Source organism: Bufo bufo, chromosome 6 (genome assembly GCF_905171765.1).
Source record: "Bufo bufo chromosome 6, aBufBuf1.1, whole genome shotgun sequence".
NCBI classification, from domain to species: Eukaryota; Metazoa; Chordata; class Amphibia; order Anura; family Bufonidae; genus Bufo; species Bufo bufo.
The window spans coordinates 240,789,161-240,814,240 of record NC_053394.1 but is presented as its reverse complement, the minus strand read 5'-3'; the positions used below and the strand labels follow the sequence as shown (position 1 = coordinate 240,814,240).

Here is a 25,080-nt window from a genome sequence, read left to right as displayed (position 1 = left end):
ATATCATTAATGAGAGACAGACATCACACCTGTAAGCAGTAGACCTCTTGCAGCTTTACCTCGGTCTATCTTAGAGAGACTGTTCTATACTTGGATGTTACTGTTACCAGGAGCAACATTCAGTAAAAGTTATAAGTTGAATTACACCATCCTCATTTCAGTCTTCAGTTCCTCAATTAACACTACAGTAAATTATTGTACCACCACAAAAGGTACTGGCATCACGACTACAAGGGACCTTGCCATAGGCACATTAATACAGAACAACAAGGGCACCTCGAACCACCATCTGGCCTGTGTCCCTTACACCAGAGTGTGCCCCAGAGAATTCCTGTGCCGTTCTCCTTATCACTTATGCGAGCCTGCCCAGGGAAGACATAACTGTGAGTAACCAGAACTGTATTTACCTCGGCTCACCTATTGCTCACACCGTGACCTCACATGTAATTCCCCTGTCGGTCTGGCATACCGCATAATAAATCTTGGCGTCACGAACAGGATGCATTTCTTTTGTGCCTTTAATGAACTGTGTGAACAGGATTTGCAAACTCCTGCGCTATTATAGACTGCCTATTGTGAATGAGCCCCAACTGTTTGATTGCTTTTATTGGGCCAAAGAACTGTTTAGGCTGATTAGAGACTGTCTGCATGTATTGCGCTACACTTCTACTGCAAAACCGCACTGTTAAAACTGCAAAATTGTGGATTTTTCAAAAGTCAATAGTGCTGCTTGCTTTATTTGAATGGACTGTTTTACACTTAAAATGGCCGCCTGAAGTACTTGTAGTTGTTTGCTGCACCATCACAGAGCAGCCTGGCAGGAAGAACTAAGTTACACCCCTTCTCAGAGCCGCCACATATGCAAAGAGATAAGTAAAAGTACCGCCTACCATTCCTGTAGCGGTCCGGAGAGGCCGAGCTGTATGCAAAGTGTAGCACCGTCCCTTCTGGCTGTGGATCACATTGAAGAGAGGCGCCGCGCACAGGACTTGTGGGTGACGTACTTTCGCCCATCGCGAGATCTGATGCGTGCAATAGAGAGGAGGATCGTCACAATGCCAGCCAGCCACCACGGGGATAAACGCAAGTAAAGGCCTCGACCTTACTCCTCAGCCTGTAAAAAAAAACCTCCATCAATAGCAGAGGGGACATTTATTAAGAATCGTCCTCAAATAGTATCTCCGGCCTGCACCGATTGCCTTAAAGGGCCATACACCCGCAACTGTTGCCTAGAGCAACCCCATTCAAAACACGCATAAAGTCAGATTTTGCCTGCAGCATTTAAATAAACTGTCATTGCCATGTCTGTTCAGGAGGAAGCCGCGCAGTCCGACCTCAGCGGATCCCCTGCAGCAGCCGCAAGTGGCTCCAGTATACCGCCAGCCGCTGCAGCAGCCAGCATGATGCCACTAACCATACTACTTTGGGGCCCCTTGGTTTCCCCGATACTCTGGGGAAGCTCACACCCTAAGAGACTTTAAAGAGAAAATGTGTACCTTGTTCAGGTTGTACCCTGTCTCCACAGAGCAGCAAATGGAAATACTCCTAGCGCAACTAGAGGGAGCCGCACTCCGGGAGGTAAAGTCCTGGCCTAGTTCTGAAAGAAGAACACTGGGACAGATTTTTGAGAGACTCTACACCACCTTTGAACCCAAGACCTTGTCCAAGGTCAAAATGAGGTTCTTCAGCACAAAACAACAAACCGGTGAGTCAGAAACTTTGCATTGTCATTACAAGAAGCCCTTAGAGCTGTGGTTCAGGTAGACCCCCAAGAGGCAGAGAACCAAGACAAAACTTTGAAAGAGTAATTCATTGAAGGTGTTAACACTGACAACCTCAAAAGCCAGTTGAGAATGTTAACCGCGCAACAACCAAGTGTCACTTGGACTTTAAAGAGCTAGCCATTAGTATTCTGGGAAAGAGTCCGCAGCCAGAGCCTGCTAAATTTACTGAGACTCCTGTCCATACACCTGATACCCCTTCCACGTGTTGTCCAGTAGCCAGTCAGGCAGCTCAAACTCCAGTCCCTGATGCTGTAGAAGCCTTGACAGAACAGGTTAACTTCTTGACAAAAAGCCTGGAGAAGGTGTGTAAAAAATTAGAACAGTGAGAGAAGCCTTTATTATTGGAGGATGAGACACCCTAACTACAAAGATATATATCCCAGAGGGCCTGGCGGGCGCCCAAATAACCACTCCAACGCCCACAGGCGACCTATTTGCACCTACTGTCATAAGTCAGGGCATACGGAAACAATGTGCTGGCGGTTAAAAGAGAAACCCTCAAGGCTAAGGACCGCCCCTCGAGAGGTAAAGCAGTAGGTCCACAAGATCGCAACTGGATGCCCAGATATGTAGGATCCTGTCCGGATGTGGCAATCCAAATTAACAGAGTTCCCTTTGTTGCCCAACTGGACACCGGGTCTCAGGTCACTACCATCCAACGGCCTGCATTTGATAAATACTGGGACCAGAGCCATCTTACGCAACCACCAGAATCCTGGTTGGATCTTAAGGCCAGCAATGGGAAACCCGTTCCAATACATGGTTATTGGGAGCTAACTCTGCAAGTAGGAGAAACCACCCTACCTCAACAAGGTATTATTGTTATACAAGACGGAGACAAAGGTGGCTCTTCAGTCATCCTAGGAATGAATGTCCTTAGGGATTGTTACACCGAAATGCTTAAGGCATTACGCCAATCTATGCCAGGCTTCACCTGCCTCCAAAAGGGTCATACAACAGACCATCTGTGTGTTAAGTGCACAACATAAATTCGCCAATGAGAAAGGGGAAATCTGCTGTGTCCGCATCCGAGGCAACCAACCTGTGATCCTTAAACCAAATACCGAGACACTCATATGGTGCCGTGCCACCCCAGGAATTCAAGGTCAAGACTACCAAGCCATGGTAGCGCCCTTCGCGCTAGATGATCATACTCTAGTCAGAGCTGCAAGGAGCTTCGTGACTGTTTCCCAAGTGCCTGTCCGCCTCCTAAACTTGAATGATCACTACATTACCCTCACTAAACACTATCCTGTTGCTCAGTTATTGCAAATTTATTTCCAGGATGTCATCAGCGTGCCTGCAATTAAAGTAGAACAATCTGCGCAGGACTCAAGTACTCCCGAATATGCTCCGCCTGCATCATGGTGGGAAGAACTCAATGTGGAAGACATCGTGAAGGAACATCATCAAGCCTTCAGTAAGCACTCTACGGATTATAGGGAAGTCCGTGGAATCAAACACACTATCCCTACCGGCTCTCACCCTCCAGTAAAAGAAAGGTACTGGCCTATACCACCAATGATGTACCAATCTTGGAAACAAATGATCCGAGAGATGAAGGATTCCAATATTATTCAAGACAGCCATAGTCCATGTGCTGCACCACTAGTTATTGTCCGGAAAAAGGATCGTAACATCAGGTTCTGTGTGGACTACAGAAAACTTAATCAAATCACCCACAAGGCAGGGCAGAATGCTGGATATAGAGTGCGATCGCATTTGTATTCTATGTTTGTTATACACATATAGCATACATTGTGCCTTACCCAGAATTGAAGAATCCCTGACAGCACTGGGGTCATCAGCCTATTTATCTACTCTTGATCTGACCAGTGGATACTGGCAGGTACCCATGGCTCCTGAAGACCAAGAAAAAAATGCTTTTACCACTCCCATGGGCCTATTTGGATTTAATTACATGCCCTTTGGACTTTGTAATGCACCAGGAACGTTTCAACGACTAATGGAATGCTGTTTAGGCCATAAAAACTTCGAGACTGTCCTACTATATCTGCACAATGTCATTATTTATTCCAATTCCTATAAAGACTACTTGAAACACCTTGCAGAAGTCTTCCAAGTTCTCATTAAACATGGACTCAAGATCAAACCATCTAAGTGCTACCTGTTGAAGCCAAAAGTCAAGTACCTGGGACATGTTGTCAGTGCAGAAGGTGTTAAACCAGATCCGGAAAAGTTAGCTGCAGTCCAGAATTGGCCTACTCTTACCACAGTAAAGGGGGTGAGAAGTTTCCTTAGTTTTGCAGGATACTACAGATGCTTCATCCCTCACTTTGCCCAGATTGCTGAGCCAATTCAGGAACTCCTAAGAGGACATCCAAATAAGTATTAGAAGACTCAGATACCTGTGGAGTGGAATGAAGACAGAGAAATTGCCTTCCAGCTCCTGAAAAAGAAACTTACCAAACCACCTGTCTTGGGATATCCAGATTACCAACAGCCATTCCATCTCTGTCCCAAATGCAAGAAGGACACGAAAGAGTGATTGCTTGTGCTGGGAGATCCCTGAAAAGAGCTGAAAAGTATGACCGGAACTACAACTCTTTCAAGTTAGAGTTCCTCGCACTTGTGTGGGCTGTCACCAAAAAATTTAAGGACTACCTTGCAGCAACTCCCTTCATAGCTTTCACCGATAACAACCCACTGGCACATCTCAATACAGCCAAGCTAGGTGCCTTAGAACAAAGATGGGCCTCACGTCATGCTAACTACAACTTCCCTGTAAAATACAGAACAGGCAAGTCCAACGAGAACGTGGATGGCACCGGACGGGGTTAAAAGCAGAGTGTGCTTGGCGTGCACGCTGACCTGCATTCCCTGGATTTTGTGTGGCTGTCATGGCCCATGAACAGGTAGGAACTAGTGATAGAGACCACTCAAATGGAGGCAACCTTGACGCGGTGAGTGGCTTATTACGCTTTGGACAAAATGTACACCAATGTCTCATCCAGCATGGAGGCAGGGCAGAATGCTGGATATAGAGTGCGATCGCATTTGTATTCTATGTTTGTTATACACATATAGCATACATTGTGCCACACAGTATACCTCTACACTGTGCCACACAATGTACAGTATACCTCTACACTGTGCCCCACAATATACATTATACCTCTACACTGTGCCACACAATATACAGTATACCGCTACACTGTGCCACACAATATACAGTATACCTCTACACTGTGCCACACAATATACAGTATACCTCTACACTGTGCCACACAATATAAAGTATACCTAACAATATACAGTATACCTCTACACTGTGCCACACAATATACAGTATACCTCTACACTGTGCCACACAATATACAGTATACCTCTACACTGGGCCACACAATATACAGTATACCTCTACACTGTGCCACACAATATACAGTATACCTCTACACTGTGCCACACAATATACAGTATACCTCTACACTGTGCCACACAATATAAAGTATACCTAACAATATACAGTATACCTCTACACTGTGCCACACAATATACAGTATACCTCTACACTGTGCCACACAATATACAGTATACCTCTACACTGGGCCACACAATATACAGTATACCTCTACACTGTGCCACACAATATACAGTATACCTCTACACTGGGCCACACAATATACAGTATACCTCTACACTGGGCCACACAATATACAGTATACCTTTATACTGTGCCACACAATATACAGTATACCTCTACACTGTGGAGTATGTTCTATAAGCACCCTTGTTCTGTGGTGGCAGACAGAAAATAATCTGGAAGTGCCCCCCCCCCCCCCCCTCTAGACCAGGCTCTGGATCCGCCACTGGACCTCTCACAGGAGTGTACATTTCTTCTAAACTGTAATCCATATCCTCTGACATGCAAAAATCAGCACTCGCTCGGTAACAACTAACAGGCAGTGCCTGTAGGCTGTAGCCTGGCCCTGTTACCGAAGCTAGCCGAGTGGTGTAAGGTTAAGGTACTAGCAGAGATGAGCAGCTGCTGAATCCTGATTTAAAGTTAAAGTTACTGCAGGATATGGATTACAGTTTAGAAATGTCAAACGTACACTCCTGTGAGAGGCGGGGAGGGGGATCTGTGGATGACACTGTTATAAGGAGGGGGATCTGTGGATGACACTGTTATAGGGAGGGGGATCTGTGGATGACACTGTTATGGAGGCGGAAATGGGGATGACACTGTCATGGGGTGGATCTATGGATGACACATATAGCATAAGATGCTATATACGGTATGTAGGAAGAGAGAGAGTTTGAGGGTCAGACAGATCTGATGGAAAGTATTCCACCGGATCTGAAAAACTTGAGGCGCCAAGGGTTTGTAGGAGTGGAGTGGAGAAGACAGAGTGGTAAAGGCTGCTCAGGGTTTGCCAGGCAGACTAGAGTGTCTGCCTGTGTGGGATATGGGAGTACACCGAACTAGGGGGACTGGTGGGTGTTGATAACACCTCAATCTCGCCTGTTTCTGAAAACCCATGTTCAGCGCCAATAGTGGTAGGTCAGTGGGAAAATGTTTTCGTGTAGTGTAGGTTTCATAAACAATAAAAAAATATAATAAAATATATAAAGATATATAAAAAAATAAACATATAAAGAAATATAAATATACAGTACAGACCAAAAGTTTCATTCAAAGAGTTTTCTTTATTTTCATGACTATGAAAATTGTAGATTCACACTGAAGGCCTCAAAACTATGAATTAACACATGTGGAATTATATACATAACAAACAAGTGAGAAACAACTGAAAATATGTCATATTCTAGGTTCTTCAAAGTAGCCACCTTTTGCTTTGATTACTGCTTTGCACACTCTTGGCATTCTCTTGAGGAGCTTCAAGAGGTAGTCACCTGAAATGGTCTTCCAACAGTCTTGAAGGAGTTCCCAGAGATGCTTAGCACTTGTTGGCCCTTTTGCCTTCACTCTGCGTTCCAGCTCACCCCAAACCATCTTGATTGGGTTCAGGTCCGGTGACTGTGGAGGCCAGGTCATCTGGCGCAGCACCCCATCACTCTCCTTCATGGTCAAATAGCCCTTACTTTCAAAGTTTTCCCAATTTTTCGGCTGACTGACTGACTTTCATTTCTTAAAATAATGATGGCCACTCGTTTTTCTTTACTTAGCTGCTTTTTTCTTGCCATAATACAAATTCTAACAGTCTATTCAGTAGGACTATCAGCTGTGTATCCACCTGACTTCTCCTCAACGCAACTGATGGCCCCAACCCCATTTATAAGGCAAGAAATCCCACTTATTAAACCTGACAGGGCACACCTGTGAAGTGAAAACCATTTCAGGGGACTACCTCTTGAAGCTCATCAAGAGAATGCCAAGAGTGTGCAAAGCAGTAATCAAAGCAAAAGGTGGGCACTTTGAAGAACCTAGAATATGACATATTTTCAGTTGTTTCACACTTGTTTGTTATGTATATAATTCCACATGTGTTAATTCATAGTTTTGATGCCTTCAGTGTGAATCTACAATTTTCATAGTCATGAAAATTAAGAAAACTCTTTGAATGAGAAGGTGTGTCCAAACTTTTGGTCTGTACTGTATATATATATATATATATATATATATATATATATATATATAGAGAGAGAGAATGATAGGAACACTTTAGAAAGGGATGAGCATAAGCACACTACTCTGGGTCTCAAGTGCCTAAGAGACCATTGTCTGTAGTGTCATACACGTCAAAGTGTAGTAAAATGAGGCAAATGAGTTGCAACAAATAAGTAAAATACGTTTAAAAGGATACAAGTATAATATAGTAAAAATGCTGGAGTATCGTATACTTATTTACACACTTCACGAGGGGGGTGGTTTACTAGGATAAGCATAATACACCTTTAAACCAAACACCTCCCAGCCTGGATCGCTTCTAGAATCTTACAAGATGAAGGCAGACAATCACACGGGTGCTTCTGTTCACTTGTCTTTATTGGAATATATGTATAAATTCGGCTCAACGCGTTTCGGGACAGGCACGTCCCTTCATCAGTAGCAATATTTTCATTAATGTGTTGGCAGGGTATTTATACCCTTTGGTTGTTGTCAAAAGGGCGCCAAATTAACAAAAGGGAGCCAAATACATAGAGGGACCGCCCACAAGATGAGAAAAGACCGCTAAACCCGTTTCCCCGGCTGGCCGGAAGCGGAAGTGTCCGGCCGCGGTGTCGGAAGTCGATGCGTGTCAGGCTGGAATGCATCGCGGCATCCGGCGGTGTTCGTTTCCGGAGTGGCTGGGCGGCTTGTGTGCAGGTCTGGAATGCAAATTCTTCTTCCGGCCAGTGCGATTTACCTGGTTGTTTTCTCTTAGATTTCTCTATGATGATCAGGGTCATGTTGGTTCGGAGGCATTGATGAGCCATATAAAAGAGTCTTTGTGATAGTCTTTTTGATAAAAACGTCATCATCATGTCTATTCATTGTTTTGTGTGGGACATAAAAACGAAGTATTGGGGTGTATTGATAAACATCATAGCCTACGTGGCGAAACACGTGTCGAGGTTGAGGCATTTGGGGATCCATTGTCACCGCGAGCAGCAGCAATATGGGTATGTAATGTGAGACTCATTTTTTGTTTGGACTGACGGAACTATTCAGTGTTTAGCAGTCATTATCCATCAGTTATATTATCACACAATGCCGCAGTCTGACATTTAATCTGAGTCTTAGACTGAGGAGGGTGTAAGGACATTCTGGATGGTTATGTTAGATGTTTGATGTGACATGTTATTGTTATTACTATCCATCATTTAGTTCACTGTCACCTGACTCTTTATTATTTTGGCAACTGTGGCTGCTCAAGGTGCAATGTTCCTCAAATGCGATCCTCCGCATTGTTCAGCCCATTTTTTAGAGGCTCGCTTCTTCATGCCCTATCCCTCTTGACTAACAGTGATATTTATTGTTCTATGTTATTCAATAAAAGTATTTATTTTTACATAAACAGCATCCTCGTTTCTTGGTGTTTATTTATGTTTTTTTCTGAGAATTGATGTGTTGAAATTGTGGGTTGTTGTAGGTTTAACTGGTGTTTGACCATTGTTATACATGAATTGGGTATTAAATAGGGTAATAAATATGAGGATTATACATAAATATAGGGTTATACATGAATTGGGTATTAGGGTAATAAATATGAGGATTGGGGTATATATAATCAATGAATACATATAAAAAATGAAAAAAAAAAATTAAAATTAAAATAAAAAATAAGAAATGAGATATAAAATTAAAAGTAGTGATAGGGGTGGGTAGAGACAGTACATTACTATTTATTTGTATCGCTATTCGCTTTTCTGTTGTTCCTATCTTTCATATTTTGGGTAACTTTGGATGTATGGGGTTATTTGTCATGAGGGTGTAAATGGAGATATGGTGTGATAGGGATGGGTAAAGGGATATAAACAGGATACATAAATTAAAAAAGATACAATGATATTAATGATGTGGGGCTGGATCGATTTCTTTGTATCGCTTACTTACTTTTCTATTATTCCTATTTTTCATATTTTGGGTATCTTTGGATGTATGGGGTTTTATGATGTGTGGAGATGGGGCCTTTATTTAGGAGGGTATAGATGAAGCTGTGGTGTGTTAGGGATGGGTATGATGGTGTATAAAGAATGTGCATATATATAACAATTTGGCATGGGGTCCGGACTTCTTGTAGGTATATTATAGAGGGATGTATGGTGGGATTGGGACCTCTTGTGATGTCCGATAGTTGTAGTAACGGTTCTTACTGTATTTTTTGACATCGTAACCTTGTCGTTTCGTGTATTGTATTTCTGGTTTGGTGCATGTATCGAAAATTAAAATGATTGGGTGGGTAAGTGAATCGATATGATGTTGGTTTGTTTGCAAATTAGTTCATTTGCGAATGTATACATAAGGACTTTTATATGGTCTTGTATGTAATATTTTATATCTAGAGGGTCCGTAGGGGGGGTTTGTGGGGGCAGGGGGCAGAAGGGAATGATGGCAGTGGTGGCTTCTTATTGAGATCTGGATTTTTCTTGTGACTGCAGTGGTAATTAGTAGTTGGCATGTTCTAGTGTTTCATTTAGACCAGGGGTGCACAACCTGCGGCCCGGGGGCCACATGCGGCCCTTGATACCATTCTGTGCGGCCCCCAACCATCTAGTAACAGACATGTATGCCTATGTCTTGTGGCTGCTCAGATGTATTTTTCATGTATTTCTCCCATTAGATGGGAGTCCTGAAAGTGTAACTAGACATTAATGGTATATACTGTGTGTTCAATATGCCATAAGTACAATATTTCAGTTGTTAATACACCTTTAAATTTTTATTTCGGCCCTCGTCATTAGTTCAGTCTGGCAATGTAGCCCCCAACCAGGAAACGTTGTGCACCCCTGATTTAGACCAAACTGGGTGAGGGTGTTGAGCTTAAATATCCAGAACATTTCCTTCCTACAAAGTTGTTGGAAGGAGGGGGATTGTTCCAATGGGATCACTTTAAGGTCTAGGGGATTGCCCTCATGTAGCAATGAGAAATGACGTGATACACTGTGTGTTAGAATTTTTATTTTTATATTTGATCGGTGTTCGTTCATCCGCTCTCTCAGGGTTTGGGTGGTGCGGCCTAAATAGTAGATGTTACAGGGGCATTGGAGTAGATAAATAATATTTTTACTTGCACATGTCATTTGTTGTTGGAATGATAGTTTCCCTAAGGGGTGTGGAATATTAATCTCTCTTTCTGCAGTTTTTATCATTCTGCAATATTTGCATTTTTTTGTGCCACATTTGGAGGATCCCTTGAATTCTGGTGTTTTTTTTTTTGTGTTTTTTTGTCTGTATGTTCAGTTGTATTCGGGGTTTGTTTCTTTGGGCATGATGGGCAAATATTTTTTAGGGTTTTTGCTCTTCGGAAGGTAAGTCTCTGCATTTTTGGTATTTCCTTGCCTAATATGGGGTCTTTTAGTAGTACAGACCAGTGTTTGGTTAGAATATGTCAGATTTTTGGGTGGTTCTGATTGTATCTTTTAACCCTCCTCTTATGTTAGCTTTCTGCTACTATCCATGATGTTAACGGGTCGGTTTTGACCCGTGTTTTAAATCAATACCCTCTGAACAATTATTTATCATCCAATTTGTTTCTTACCTCTTGGTTACCTTGTTAGGCTTCTTTATCCTTGAAAAGATTGGTTTTAATATTTTTGGTGTGACCCCTTAGACCTTTCTTTTGATAGCATACCTCTCATTTTCAAATAAAAAAAATGGTAAAATAAACCTCAATAGAATATTATAAGTAAATAAAAGGTTGTTATGTCACCAGAATGTTGCTGAGGAGTATTTGAACACATCTTTTAATTTTTTTTTTTATATTTTTTATTTTATTTTAATAACATTAACTATAATAACATTGATGGTGTTAGGGTCAATTTTGACCCATATATATTTACTTCAAGAAAATAGCCAAAAGTCTTTTTTTTTTAACATAAAACGTTCATAAACAATGAAAAGCAAGTAATAATACAAAATGTAGACTTGCAAGGTCAAACAAACAACACACAATCAAGCAAGGCAAACCAATAGAAATCAAGTACTAGTTTCAAAGCATCTTTGTGCAAGAACTTGCAAGAGCATGTGTTTGTGTGGGTGTTTTTAGATGCATGTGTGGCAAAAGCTGACACTTTTAGCATGTTCTTTGCAGATATATTTTTTACAGTGGAGGCATAATGTGTGTGTCTTTCTGTCCTTATTGCTGGGGCAGACCTGACACCTCTTTTTTTTAGAATCAGATAGCATCACTGGAGTTGTGGCTGTGGCTGTGGCTGTGCTGGTTGATGTTGAGGCAAGGCTAGATGATGATGAGGATGCTGGCACTGATTCTCTTTGTGTTGTTGATGGTGTGGATGGAGTGCTTGATGAACTCTGCATCTGTCTGATCACGGCTGCAGCGATTGGATCTCGAGACACCCGTTTCCTTTGCTCAATGTGTGCCTTGACAAGGGAACTTCCTAGCTCCTCGAGAAATATTCTTCGCTTGTTATTTTTTTTTGTGTTCCAACCTGGGTGGATGTGGGTCCATAACACAAATGCATTGTATGCAGACACATCTAGGATGTTAGAAAACACAGCCATCGCCCATCTCCTGGTCATTCGCTGACAAGTATAGGTAGCAGTCAGCTTCTCCAGGTTGTCCACTCCTCCTTTTTTTTTTATTGTAATCCAGGATAATTGTGGGCTTTTTGTCACTTCTTGATGACACAGCTGCATCTTTGTGAAAAGTGGACATAAGTATCACATTTTTTTTTTTGACAATATGAAACAACAGTGGTGGTGTCTGTAAAAGCAAATTTTGAAGAAAGTGGAGCTCTGTCCTTCATTTGCAAAATTTCAGTGTGCAGCTCAGGTTTATTTATTTTTATTGTGCCTACCATGGTGAGTTTCCTCCTGAGAAGTTCTTGTCCAAGGTCATAGCTGGTAAAAAAAATTGTCACACGTGATATTGTGACCCCGCAGTCCAGTAGTCAAATCAAGGACTACACGTTGTCCTTGTTTTTTCTCAGGGATGCCACTTTCGGGTTTGCCGGTGTAAATCTGTAGGTTCCATGCATAGCTTGTTTTTGCATCACAGGCTGCCCAGATTTTCATGCCGTATTTGGCTGGCTTACTGGGAATATACTGCCGGAAGGGTCAATTTCCACGGAAAGGGATCAAACGTTCATCTACTGTTACCTGAGGCCCAGGGTTAAACATTAGTGGAAGGAGCTGAACCCATTTCTCCCAGACATCCCTTATGGGAGCAAGCTTGTCAGATTTTGCTCTAGTATCTCTGTTGTCAAATCTGAAAACTCTTGATATCATTCGAAAGGTGTGAAGTGTCCCAGAGACTATCAGTGGCCTCATTATAGGATCTGTACACTCCAGCAAGAAGAAGAACACCAATATAAGCATCTATGCATTCCTCATTTATGTCATTCCACATGTTGCCATGGACTTTTTTTCCTTCAAGGTTTGTCATTGCAATGATCACTTTTTTTAGTGACAATGGCATGAACAGTTCAAAACATGTTTTGATGTCACTTACTCTCGTCACAGCAAACCTTGTAATCCCAGGGGTCATTTTGATTACATCTGCAGCAGCTGCCCTGCCATGTAAGTCAGGAGGTTCTGAACTCCAACAGATCTTACCACTTTTGGATTTGAATGTTTCAGCAGGAACAGCAGCAGGTTCAGCACTGGTGGCCTCCTCATCAGACTCATCAGATGTGTCTGTGTATTCTGGTTGATACTCTACTTCATCTTCTGCCTCAGAAACCTGCTCATCCATATCGCTATGCTGCTCTGTGTCCTCTGCCTCATTTTCATCCAAGATATGATCCAGTATTTGGCTTCCTGTAAATCTTCTCACTCTTGAATGCTGCATATTGGAGATGATTACTCTGCAAGTCAGCAACTCTGAAATGTATTGGTCCTATGTTTCTTTACTTTATTTAGAGAAGCAGACAAGCAGGCAAAGAGATCGGCCCCTCCCTAACTACAGCTCACAGGGTTGAGAGGTGATTGTCTGTCAGTGTTACTAAGCAGAGAGAGTGTTTAGGATTTCAGTTTTGGCACTTATTAGTGTCCTATAATCCTATATTATAACTGGGTCAGAATTGACCCTAACACCATAAACGTCTTAATTTTCACCACAGTATTTTATAATTTAGTGAAAAGGATTATTTTTCTATTACATTGTTTAAATAGAGGTTCCAAAAGTAAAAATCTTGATGCAATAAACAAATTTATGTGATACTTATAGACATTCAGAACCTGAAAACGGGTTGGTTCTGACCCTAACACAAGAGGAGGGCTAAAAGGGGTTTCTTTTGTCTCTTTTGGTCTGGGTTGGAGGCTCTGTTTCTGGTCTATTTGAGAGATTTTCTTTTTGGAATTCTTGATGAGCTGCGGGGGATAACCTTTTTCTAGGAATCTTTAGCTCAGAGTCTCTATTTGTGTTTTCATGGTGTCTGTATTTGTGCAGTTGCATCTTATTCGTTTCATCTGACTAAAGGGTATATTAGTTTTCCATTTGTGGTAGTGGCAACTGTTGAAGTCTAAAAAGCTATTGGCGTCTACATTTTTTAAATGTGTGCTGGTGAAGAAAATGTTGTCTTTGCTGTTGAAAAACTGCATTTGTTGGGTCAGATTCTAATGTGAAATTCTAATGTGATTTCACATTAGAATCTGACCCAACTATCACACCATATCTCCATTTACACCCTCATGACAAATAACACCATACATCCAAGGTTACCCAAAATATGAAAGATAGGAACAGAAAAGCGAATAGCGATATAAATAAACAGCGATACAAATAAATAGATCCAGCCCCATGTCATTATTATCTTTTCATGTATTTTATCTTTAGTAATGTACTGTCTCTACACACCCCTATCACTACTTTTAGTTTTATATCTCATTTTTTTTTTTTTTTTTTTATGGTTTATTTTTTTATATGTATTCATTGATTATATTTACCCCAATCCTCATATTTATTACCCTATTTAATACCCAATTTATGTATAACCCTATATTTATGCATAATCATGTATAATCCTCATATTTATTACCCTATTTAATACCCAATTCATGTATAACAATGGTCAGACACCACTATGATGTTTATCAATACACCCCAATACTTAGTTTTTATGTCCCACACAAAACAATGAATAGACATTATGATGACGTTTTTATCAAAAAGACTATCACAAAGACTCTTTTATATGGCCCATTAATGCCTCCAAACCAACATGACCCTGATCATCATAGAGAAATCTAAGAGAAAACAACCAGGTAAATCGCACTGTCCGGAAGAAGAATTTGCGTTCCAGCTTGGAACGCTGCGCAACGAAAGCCTACTTCCGGACCTGCACACAAGCCGCCCAGCCACTCCGGAAACGAACACCGCCGGATGCCGCGATGTGTTCCAGCCTGACACGCATTGACTTCCAGTCATGCGCAACACCACGGCCGGACACTTCCACTTCCGGCCAGCCGGGGAAAGCGGGTTTGGCAGTCTTTTCTCATCTTGTGGGCGGTCCCTCTATGTATTTGGCGCCCTTTTGTTAATTTGGCGCCCTTTTGACAACAACCAAAGGGTATAAATACCCTGCCACCACATTAATGAAAATATTGCTCCTGATGAAGGGACGTGCCTGTCCCAAAACGCGTTGAGCCGGATTTATACATATATTCCAATAAAGACAAGTGAACAGAAGCACCCGTGTGATTGGCTGCCTTCATCTTGTAAGATTCTAGAAGCGATCCAGGATGGGGGGGTGTTTGGTTTACAGGTGTATTATGCTTATCCTAGTAAACCACCCCCCTCGTGAAGTGAGTAAATAAGTATACGATACTCCAGTATTTTTACTATATTATACTTGTATCCTTTTAAACGTATTTTACTTATTTGTTGCAACTCATTCGCCTCATTTTACTACACTTTGACGTGTATGACACTACAGACAACGGTCTCTTAGGCACTTGAGACCCAGAGTAGTGTGCTTATGCTCATCCCTTTCTAAAGTGTTCCTATCATTCTCTCTATATATATTTATATATATATATATATATATACACTCACCTAAATAATTATTAGGAACACCTGTTCTATTTCTCATTAATGCAATTATCTAGTCAACCAATCACATGTCAGTTGCTTCAATGCATTTAGGGGTGTGGTCCTGGTCAAGACAATCTCCTGAACTCCAAACTGAATGTCAGAATGGGAAAGAAAGGTGATTTAAGCAATTTTGAGCGTGGCATGGTTGTTGGTGCCAGACGGGCCGGTCTGATTATTTCACAATCTGCTCAGTTACTGGGATTTTTACGCACAACCATTTCTAGGGTTAACAAAGAATGGTGTGAAAAGGGAAAAACATCCAGTATGCGGCAGTCCTGTGGGCGAAAATGCCTTGTGGATGCTAAAGGTCAGAGGAGAATGGGCCGACTGATTCAAGCTGATAGAAGAGCAACGTTGACTGAAATAACCACTCATTACAACCGAGGTATGCAGCAAAGCATTTGTGAAGCCACAACACGCACAACCTTGAGGCGAATGGGCTACAACAGCAGAAAACCCCATCGGGTACCACTCATCTCCACTACAAATAGGAAAAAGAGGCTACAATTTGCACGAGCTCACCAAAATTGGACTGTTGAAAACTGGAAAAATGTTGCCTGGTCTGATGAGTCTCGATTTCTGTTGAGACATTCAAATGGTAGAGTCCGAATTTGGCGTAAAAAGAATGAGAACATATATCCATCATGCCTTGTTACCACTGTGCAGGCTGGTGGTGGTGGTGTAATGGTGTGGGGGATGTTTTCTGGGCACACTTTAGGCCCCTTAGTGCCAATTGGGCATCGTTTAAATGCCACGGGGTACCTGAGCATTGTTTGTGACCATGTCCATACCTTCATGACCACCATGTACCCATCCTCTGATGGCTACTTCCAGCAGGATAATGCACCATGTCACAAAGCTCGAATCATTTCAAATTGGTTTCTTGAACATGACAATGAGTTCACTGTACTAAAATGGCCCCCACAGTCACCAGATCTCAACCCAATAGAACATCTTTGGGATGTGGTGGAACGGGAGCTTCGTGCCCTGGATGTGCATCCCTCAAATCTCCATCAACTGCAAGATGCTATCCTATCAATATGGGCCAACATTTCTAAAGAATGCTATCAGCACCTTGTTGAATCAATGCCACGTAGAATTAAGGCAGTTCTGAAGGCAAAAGGGGGTCCAACACCGTATTAGTATGGTGTTCCTAATAATTCTTTAGGTGAGTGTGTGTATATATATATATATATATATATATATATATATATATTTTTTTTTTTAATATATCTTTATATATTTTATTATATTTTTTTTATTGTTTATGAAACCTACACTACACAAAAACATTTTCCCACTGACCTACCACTATTGGCGCTCAACACGGGTTTTCAGAAACAGGCGAGATTGAGGTGTTATCAACACCCACCAGTCCCCCTAGTTCGGTATACTCCCATATATACGGTATGTGTCATCCACAGATCCCCCCCATAGCAGTGTCATCCACAGATCCCCCTCCCTATAAAAGTGTCATCCACAGGCAACTAGGACATGTTGAAATCTGAGTGATAGTTTTTTTTTTTTTAAACCACAGACAGCAGGACTTTTCTTCCCTGTTGCGGTTTTAGGTATTGGGTAAAGTATTGCAGCATTTCTAAGCATACTTGTGTAAATGTATCATTGTTATAGCTGCCCCCCCCCTACTTTTGTCCTGGCCCCCAGTGTGCCCCCCCAAAATTTGAAAGCTAGAGACGCCACTGCTTATCTCGCCTGCCTACCAAGGAAGATCCTACCACACACGTTGATGTCTGGGAAGAAGTGGAGATGCCTAATTTCTACAAAAACTTCGCCCAACAAAGCATCCTCTCCATCAAAAACAAAAGAGTCCTAAATCCCTATCTACAGAACAATCCAGAATATCAAATTGAAAAGGAGAGATGGATCAAACTTCAGTCAGAAGAGTAATCATTGAGCTACATGACATCCTCACCAGTGGAAAAACCCCTGAGAGAATCCGCAGAAGAAATGCAGACCCAGAACTGTTGAAGCTGTGGAGACACCGGAAACAACTCTTTCTGCAGAAGGGACTACTATTGAGAAGAAGCCTGGATCCAGTTACCTATGACAGGGTATACCAAATCCTAATCCCCTGCCGGGATGCAAGCATCACTCTCGTGATGTATCATGACAAATCAGGACACTTTGGCGTGCAGAAGACAGAAGCTACCGTCCGTAGACGATTCTATTGGATTGGAATGCGAGGAGACATTGAGAAGTGGTGTCGAGAGTGTTCCGCCTGTGATATTGCATGAGGTGAAAAGCATGACCAAAGGGCACCCTTACATCCTATTGTAAGCCAGACACCGTTGGAGATCGTTGCAATTGACCACGAGAAGCTGGAACCAAGTCGCTCAGGCTACACATACGCTATGACCATAATTGACCTCTACACCAAATTCGTTGTAGCCGTACCTGTTAAGGACTTGACATTTCCTGTTACCATACGGATGTCCAGAAAAAGTTCTTTCAGATCAAGGATCTCATAATGGTAAAAGTCCAGCTCACCTGCATCTGCAGTTTGAAAGGTGCACGGAAGGGATGAGACCCCGATTTGACAAACTTGAAGTAAAAGAAAATCCAGCACCTCGTATCTTTGCTTGACGGTGTTTATTCCACAATCCAAAATGTAAGCGGTAACGGAACCTTCAAAATACATTGGGGATTGTATTTTGAAGGTTCCGTTACCGCTTACATTTTGGATTGTGGAATAAACACCGTCAAGCAAAGATACGAGGTGCTGGATTTTCTTTTACTTCAAGATCAAGGATCTGCCTTTGAGTAACAACTCTTCAAAGAACTGTGTTCACTTCACAATTGCCAGAAAATCAGAACAACAGCCTACCATCCCTAAGGTAACCAGACCCTAATAGAAATGCTTAGAGCTGTGCCACCTGCTACCAGGAATGATTGGCCTACTCTTTTGCCTCAAATGATGTATACCTATAATAAAATCATTCACTGTTTCACTGGGTATACACCTTACTACCTCATGTTTGGCCGACAAGGTAAACTACCTGCTGACCATACTTTGGACGTACAAGTGCCTGATGCCATCAATCCATTGCCAAAAACTGATTGGGTGAGCGAGCACCAGAGACGTCTAGCTGATGCGCAAGAAATTGTTCACCACCGCATGGAACATGCTCACAAAAGGCAGCAAAAAGATTATGACCAATCTGCCAAAGCAGAGCCGCTTGAAATTGGTGATTATGTGTGGCTAAAGAACAATCATCGCACCAGCAAGTTGGACAGTAAGTGGAAAAGAGACCCCTACATCGTTTCAGCTATCCCTAATCCAGCAACTGGCACCTATGAGATCACCAGAGAAAACAAATCACCTTAAATAGTTAATTCGCAATCGCTTGAAACTGTGTAACAGGGAGAAAGATACTCCAGGAGGAATCCTTCCAGACGAAACCGTTGCAGAGGAACATCAGCCTCCATTCCAAGTGCCTGAACTACTGGTTAAGTCTGTAGAGCCTATGCAAACTGTTGAAAAACTAATGGCAGAAACAGATCCTCTAAAATGGTTCCTTACACCATGGTTAAACATTGCTGTGCCTGCTCCAGTCAGTCCAGTGTCATGTCAGCCAAAGGAACCACCTCAAGAAGAAGTTTCCGTAGAGCAAGAAACTCCAGAAGTACCAAGTCCCCTTGTGCCAAGGCCAGAAGAAGGACCACCACTTCGCAGATCCAGTCGGATTACAAAGGGCCAACCACCTGTTCATTATACAGAGTATCTACTGCAAACCCAGAGGAGAATGCTTCCAGCCATCCCAGTTTAATGTGGATTACAATTTTGCTTCTTGATGAAACTACAGAGCCTGGATAAGAAACTTCTTGATTCTGATTATTTGCCTTACTCCAAGGACTCTCTACAGTTTTCTTTTTTTTTTTGCTGCAATGTTCAAGCCTGTGCCCGAAGAAAGACTTAAATGTACCTGAGCCTCTGCGTTGTTTATCATATTTACATACTCTATGCTTAGGGAACAGACTCATGCCCTGTGAGCCTCCTGACTTTCATCCCTGTTTATTTTTTCCCCATTATGGACTATCCTGGTTTAATATTGTTCTGCTGTGCCAAGTCAGCGCCCCTGTTCATCAGTTTCCAGAGGGAAGGAAACAACGCCCCTTTTCACTTGTTTACTACCATCTTGATGTTTGCCTGATACAGTCAAATCCATAAATATTGGGACATTGACACAATTCTAACATTTGTGGCTCTATACACCGCCACAATGGATTTGAAATGAAACAAACAAGGTGCACTTTAACTGCAGACTGTCAGCTTTAATTTGAGGGTATTTACATCAAAATCAGGCGAGCGGTGTAGGAATTACAACAGTTTGCATATGTGCCTCCCACTAGTTAAGGGGCCAAAAGTAATGGGACAATTGGCTTCTCAGCTGTTCCATGGCCAGGTGTGTGTTATTCCCTCATTATCCCAATTACAATGAGCAGATAAAAGGTTCAGAGTTAATTTCAAGTGTGCTATTTGAATTTGAAATCTGTTGCTGTCAACTCTCAAGATGAGATCCAAAAATCTGTCACTATCAGTGAAACAAGCCATCATTAGGCTGAAAAAAAAAAAACATCCGAGAGATAGCAAAAACATTAGGCATGGCCAAAACCACTGTTTGAAACATTCTTAATAAGAAGGTGTGCACCGGTAAGCTCAGCAACACCAAAAGACCCAGAAGACCACAGAAAACAACTGTGGTGGATGATCGAAGAATTCCCTGGTGAAGAAAACACCCTTCATAACAGTTGGCCAGATCAAGAACTCTCTCCAGGAGGTACAGTCTTGTGAAAAAATTAGGACACCCTTTGAAAGCATGTGGTTTTTTGTAACATTTTTAATAAATGGTTATTTCATCTCCGTTTCAACAATACAGAGAGATTAAAGTAATCCGACTAAACAAAGAAAACTGAAGAAAAGTCTTTTCAAGATCTTCTGTAAATGTCATTCTACAAAAATGCCTATTCTAACTGAGGAAAAAGATAGGACACCCTTGCCCCTAATAGCGAGTGTTACCTCCTTTGGCTGAAATAACTGCAGTGAGACGGTTCTTGTAGCCATCTACCAGTCTTCGACATCGGTGTGAGGAAATTTTACCCCACTCCTCAATGCAGAACTTTTTCAGCTGTGAGATGTTTGAGGGGTTTCTTGCACGTACAGCCCTTTTCAAGTCACCCCACAGCATCTCAATGGGATTCAAATCTGGACTTTGACTTGGCCATTCCAGGACTCTCCATTTCTTCTTTTTCAGCCAATCTTTGGTTGATTTACTAGTATGTTTTGGGTCATTGTCATGTTGCATGGTCCAGTTCCGCTTCAGCTTTAATTTTCTAACTGATGGTCTCACATGTTCTTCAAGCACCTTCTGATACACAGTAGAATTCATCGTGGATTCTATGATGGTGAGCTGACCAGGTCCTGCTGCAGCAAAGCAGCCCCAAACCATGACACTTCCACCTCCATGCTTCACAGTTGGTATGAGGTTCTTTTCTTGGAATGCTGTGTTTGGTTTACGCCAAACATGTCCTCTGCTGTTGTGTCCAAATAATTCAATTTTGGACTCATCTGTCCAAAGTACATTATTCCAGAAGTCCTGGTCTTTGTCAACTTTATCGCTGGCAAATGTCAGTCTGGCCTCGATGTTTCTCTTGGAAAGCAAAGGTTTCCTCCTTGCACACCTCCCATGCAAGTTAAACTTGTACAGTCTCTTTCTGATTGTAGAGGCATGTACTTCTACATCAACAGTAGCCAGAGCCTGCTGTAGTTCTCGAGATGACACTTTAGGGTTTTTGGATACCTCTTTTAGCATCTTGCGGTCTGCTCTTGGGGTGAACTTGCTGGGGCGACCAGTCCTGGGCATGTTGGCAGTTGTTTTGAAAGCCCTCCACTTGTAGACTATCTTCCGGACAGTGGAATGGCTGATTTCAAAATCTTTTGAGATCTTTTTAAATCCCTTCCCAGACTCATAGGCTGCTACAATCTTTTTTCTGAAGTCCTCTGACAGCTCTTTTGCTCTCACCATGGTGCTCACTCTCACTTCAACAGTCAGGAGCACACCAAACTAAATGTCTGAGGTTTAAATAGGGCAAGCCTCATTCAACATGCAGAGTAACGATCTACTAATTATGTGCACCTGGTGTGATATACCTGTGTGAGATCTGAGCCAATTTAAGAGGGAATACATGTGAGGGTGTCCTATCTTTTTCCTCAGTTAGAATAGGCATTTTTGTAGAATGACATTTACAGAAGATCTTGAAAAGACTTTTCTTCAGTTTTCTTTGTTTAGTTGGATTACTTTAATCTCTCTGTATTGTTGAAACGGAGATGAAATAACCATTTATTAAAAATGTTACAAAAAACCACATGCTTTCAAAGGGTGTCCTAATTTTTTCACATGACTGTAGGTGTACAGTATATGTGTCTAAGTCAACAATCAAGAGAAGACTTCACCAGAGTGAATACAGAGGGTTCACTGCAAGATGTAAACCATTGGTGAGCCTCAAAAACAGGAAGGCCAGATTAGAGTTTACCAAATGACATCTAAAAAAGCCTTCACAGTTCTGGAACAACATCCTATGGACAGATGAGACCAAGATCAACTTGTACCAGAGTGATAGAGGTAAGAGAAGAGTATGGAGAAGGAAAGAAACTGCTCATGATCCTAAGCATACCACCGCATCAGTGAAGCATGGTGGTGGTAGTGTCATGCCGTGGGCATGTATGGCTGCCAATGGAACTGGTTCTCTTGTATTTCTTGATGATGTGACTGCTGACAAAAGCAGCAGGATGAATTCTGAAGTGTTTCAGGCAATTTTATCTGCTCATATTCAGACAAATGCTTCAGAACTCATTGGACGGCGCTTCACAGTGCAGATGGACAATGACCCAAAGTATACTGCAAAAGCAACCAAATAGTTTTTTTTAAGGGAAAGAAGTGGAATGTTATGCAATGGCCAAGTCAATCACCTGACCTGAATCCGATTGAGCATGCATTTCACTTGCTGAAGACAAAACTGAAGGGAAAATGCTCCAAGAACAAGCAGGAACTAAAGACAGTTGCAGTAGAGGCCTGGCAGAGCATCACCAGGGATGAAACCCAGCGTCTGGTGATGTCTATGCATTGCAGACTTTAGGCTGTAATTGACTGCAAAGGATTTGTAACCAAGTACAGTTGCAAGAAAAGTATGTGAACCCTTTGGAATGATATGGATTTCTGCACAAATTGGTCATAAAATGTGATCTGATCTTCATCTAAGTCACGACAATAGACAATCACAGTCTGCTTAAACTAATAACACACGAAGAATTAAATGTTGCCATGTTTTTATTGAACACACCATGTAAACATTCACAGTGCAGGTGGAAAAAGTATGTGAACCCCTAGACTAATGACATCTCCAAGAGCTAATTGGAGTGAGGTGTCAGCCAACTGGAGTCCAATCAATGAGATGAGATTGGAGGTGTTGGTTACAGCTGCCCTGCCCTATAAAAAACACACCAGTTCTGGGTTTGCTTTTCACAAGAAGCATTGCCTGATGTGAATGATGCCTCGCAAAAAAGAGCTCTCAGAAGACCTATGATTAAGAATTGTTGACTTGCATAAAGCTGGAAAGGGTTATAAAAGAATCTCCAAAAGCCTTGTTGTTCATCAGTCCACGGAAAGACAAATTGTCTATAAATGGAGAAAGTTCAGCACTGCTGCTACTCTCCCTAGGAGTGGCCGTCCTGTAAAGATGACTGCAAGAGCAGAGCGCAGACTGCTTAATGAGGTGAAGAATAATCCTAGAGTGTCAGCTAAAGACTTACAAAAGTCTCTGGCATATGCTAACATCCCTGTTAGCGAATCTACGATACGTAAAACACTAAACAAGAATGGATTTCATGGGAGGATATCACAAAGGAAGCCACTGCTGTCCAAATAAAACATTGCTGCACGTTTACAGTTTGCACAAGAGCACCTGGATGTTCCACAGCAGTACTGGCAAAATATTCTGTGGACAGATGAAACCAAAGTTGAGTTGTTTGGAAGAAACACACAACACTATGTGTGGATAAAAAGAGGCACAGCACACCATCAAAACCTCATCCCAACTGTGAAGTATGGTGGTGGGGGCATCTTGGTTTGGGGCTGCTTTGCTGCATCAGGGCCTGGATGGATTGCTATCATCGAAGGAAAAATGAATTCCCAAGTTTATCAAGACATTTTGCAGGAGAACAAGTCCATCTGTCCACCAGCTAAAGCTCAACAGAAGATGGGTGTTGCAACAGGACAACGACCCAAAGCATAGAAGTAAATCAACAGAACAGAAGAAAATACGCCTTCTGGAGTGCCCAAGTCAGAGTGCTGACCTCAACCTGATTGAGATGCTGTGGCATGACCTCAAGGATGTGATTCACACCAGACATCCCAAGAATATTGCTGAACTGAAACAGTTCTGTAAAGAGGAATGGTCAAGAATTACTCCTGACCGTTGTGCACGTCTGATCTACAACTACATGAAATATTTGGTTGAAGTTATTGCTGCCAAAAGAGGTTCAACCAGTTATTAAATCCAAGGGTTCACATACTTTTTCCACCTGCACTGTGAATGTTTACATGGTGTGCTCAATAAAAGCATGGTAACATTTAATTCTTTGTGTGTTATTAGTTTAAGCAGACTGAGATTGTCTATTGTTGTGACTTAGATGAAGATCAGATCACATTTTATGACCAATTTGTGCAGAAATCCATATCATTCCAAAGGGTTCACATACTTTTTCTTGCAAGTGTATTAAAAAGTGAAAGTTTGATTTATGATTATTATTATGTCCCATTACTTTTGGTCCCTTAGCAAGTGGGAGCCAGATTTCAAGTGACCTCTCAGCACATGTCGACGTTTTTTAATTTAGTAAACTAACAAGTGGTCCATCTGGACCTATTTACGTCTTTTTATCATGTGCCTTTAATGTAATTAAAACTACTTTTATTAGTGTGCCTTTAAAATCCTATACTATTACACAAAAATTGTACTAGACAAATTAAACTATCAGTGGTGCGGGTAGCTCCAATTATTGGGCTGATACTTTCCAGCCGGTGTGCGTCACCTCTGTTGATCATACTCTGTATAGTTATATACCTATTGCTTGTAGTTCCTATAATAGCTGTACATTAACTCCTATTGGGGAGCTCCCTGTCTACCACTGAGCCTAAAATCTTAATCACTCATACACCCTGCGTCCCGACATGTTTCGCTGGGCATCCAGTGTCTTCAGGGGATCGTGCAGGTATGAGTGTTGGGGCGGGGACCATCTTTTAATGGTTCGTATAGTGTATCATATTTGTCACCACCAATGGGATAGCTTGGCGTCTTGCACGCCTTCCTCATTACCCCTCCTCCTATCTTCCGATAGGTTCTCCTTGGTTGAGGACTTTTAGGCCAAGTCTCGCGATGTAAGAGATTTATTCGCGCATGCGCCCGATCTTTGAAGTTTTCGGATCAGGTACCTGGCATTCACGCATGCGCGCTGACTTGACGGTCTCGCGATGTAGCAGATATACTCGAGCATGCGCCTGATCTTTAGAATTTCCGGATCTTGTACCTGGCATTCACAC

At 42.0% G+C, this 25,080-nt stretch overlaps 1 pseudogene; it reads right to left on the bottom strand.

The window, feature by feature from the left end:
* LOC121005640 overlaps window positions 1–25,080 on the bottom strand; it is a 113,944-nt pseudogene that overhangs the window by 7,027 nt on the left and 81,837 nt on the right.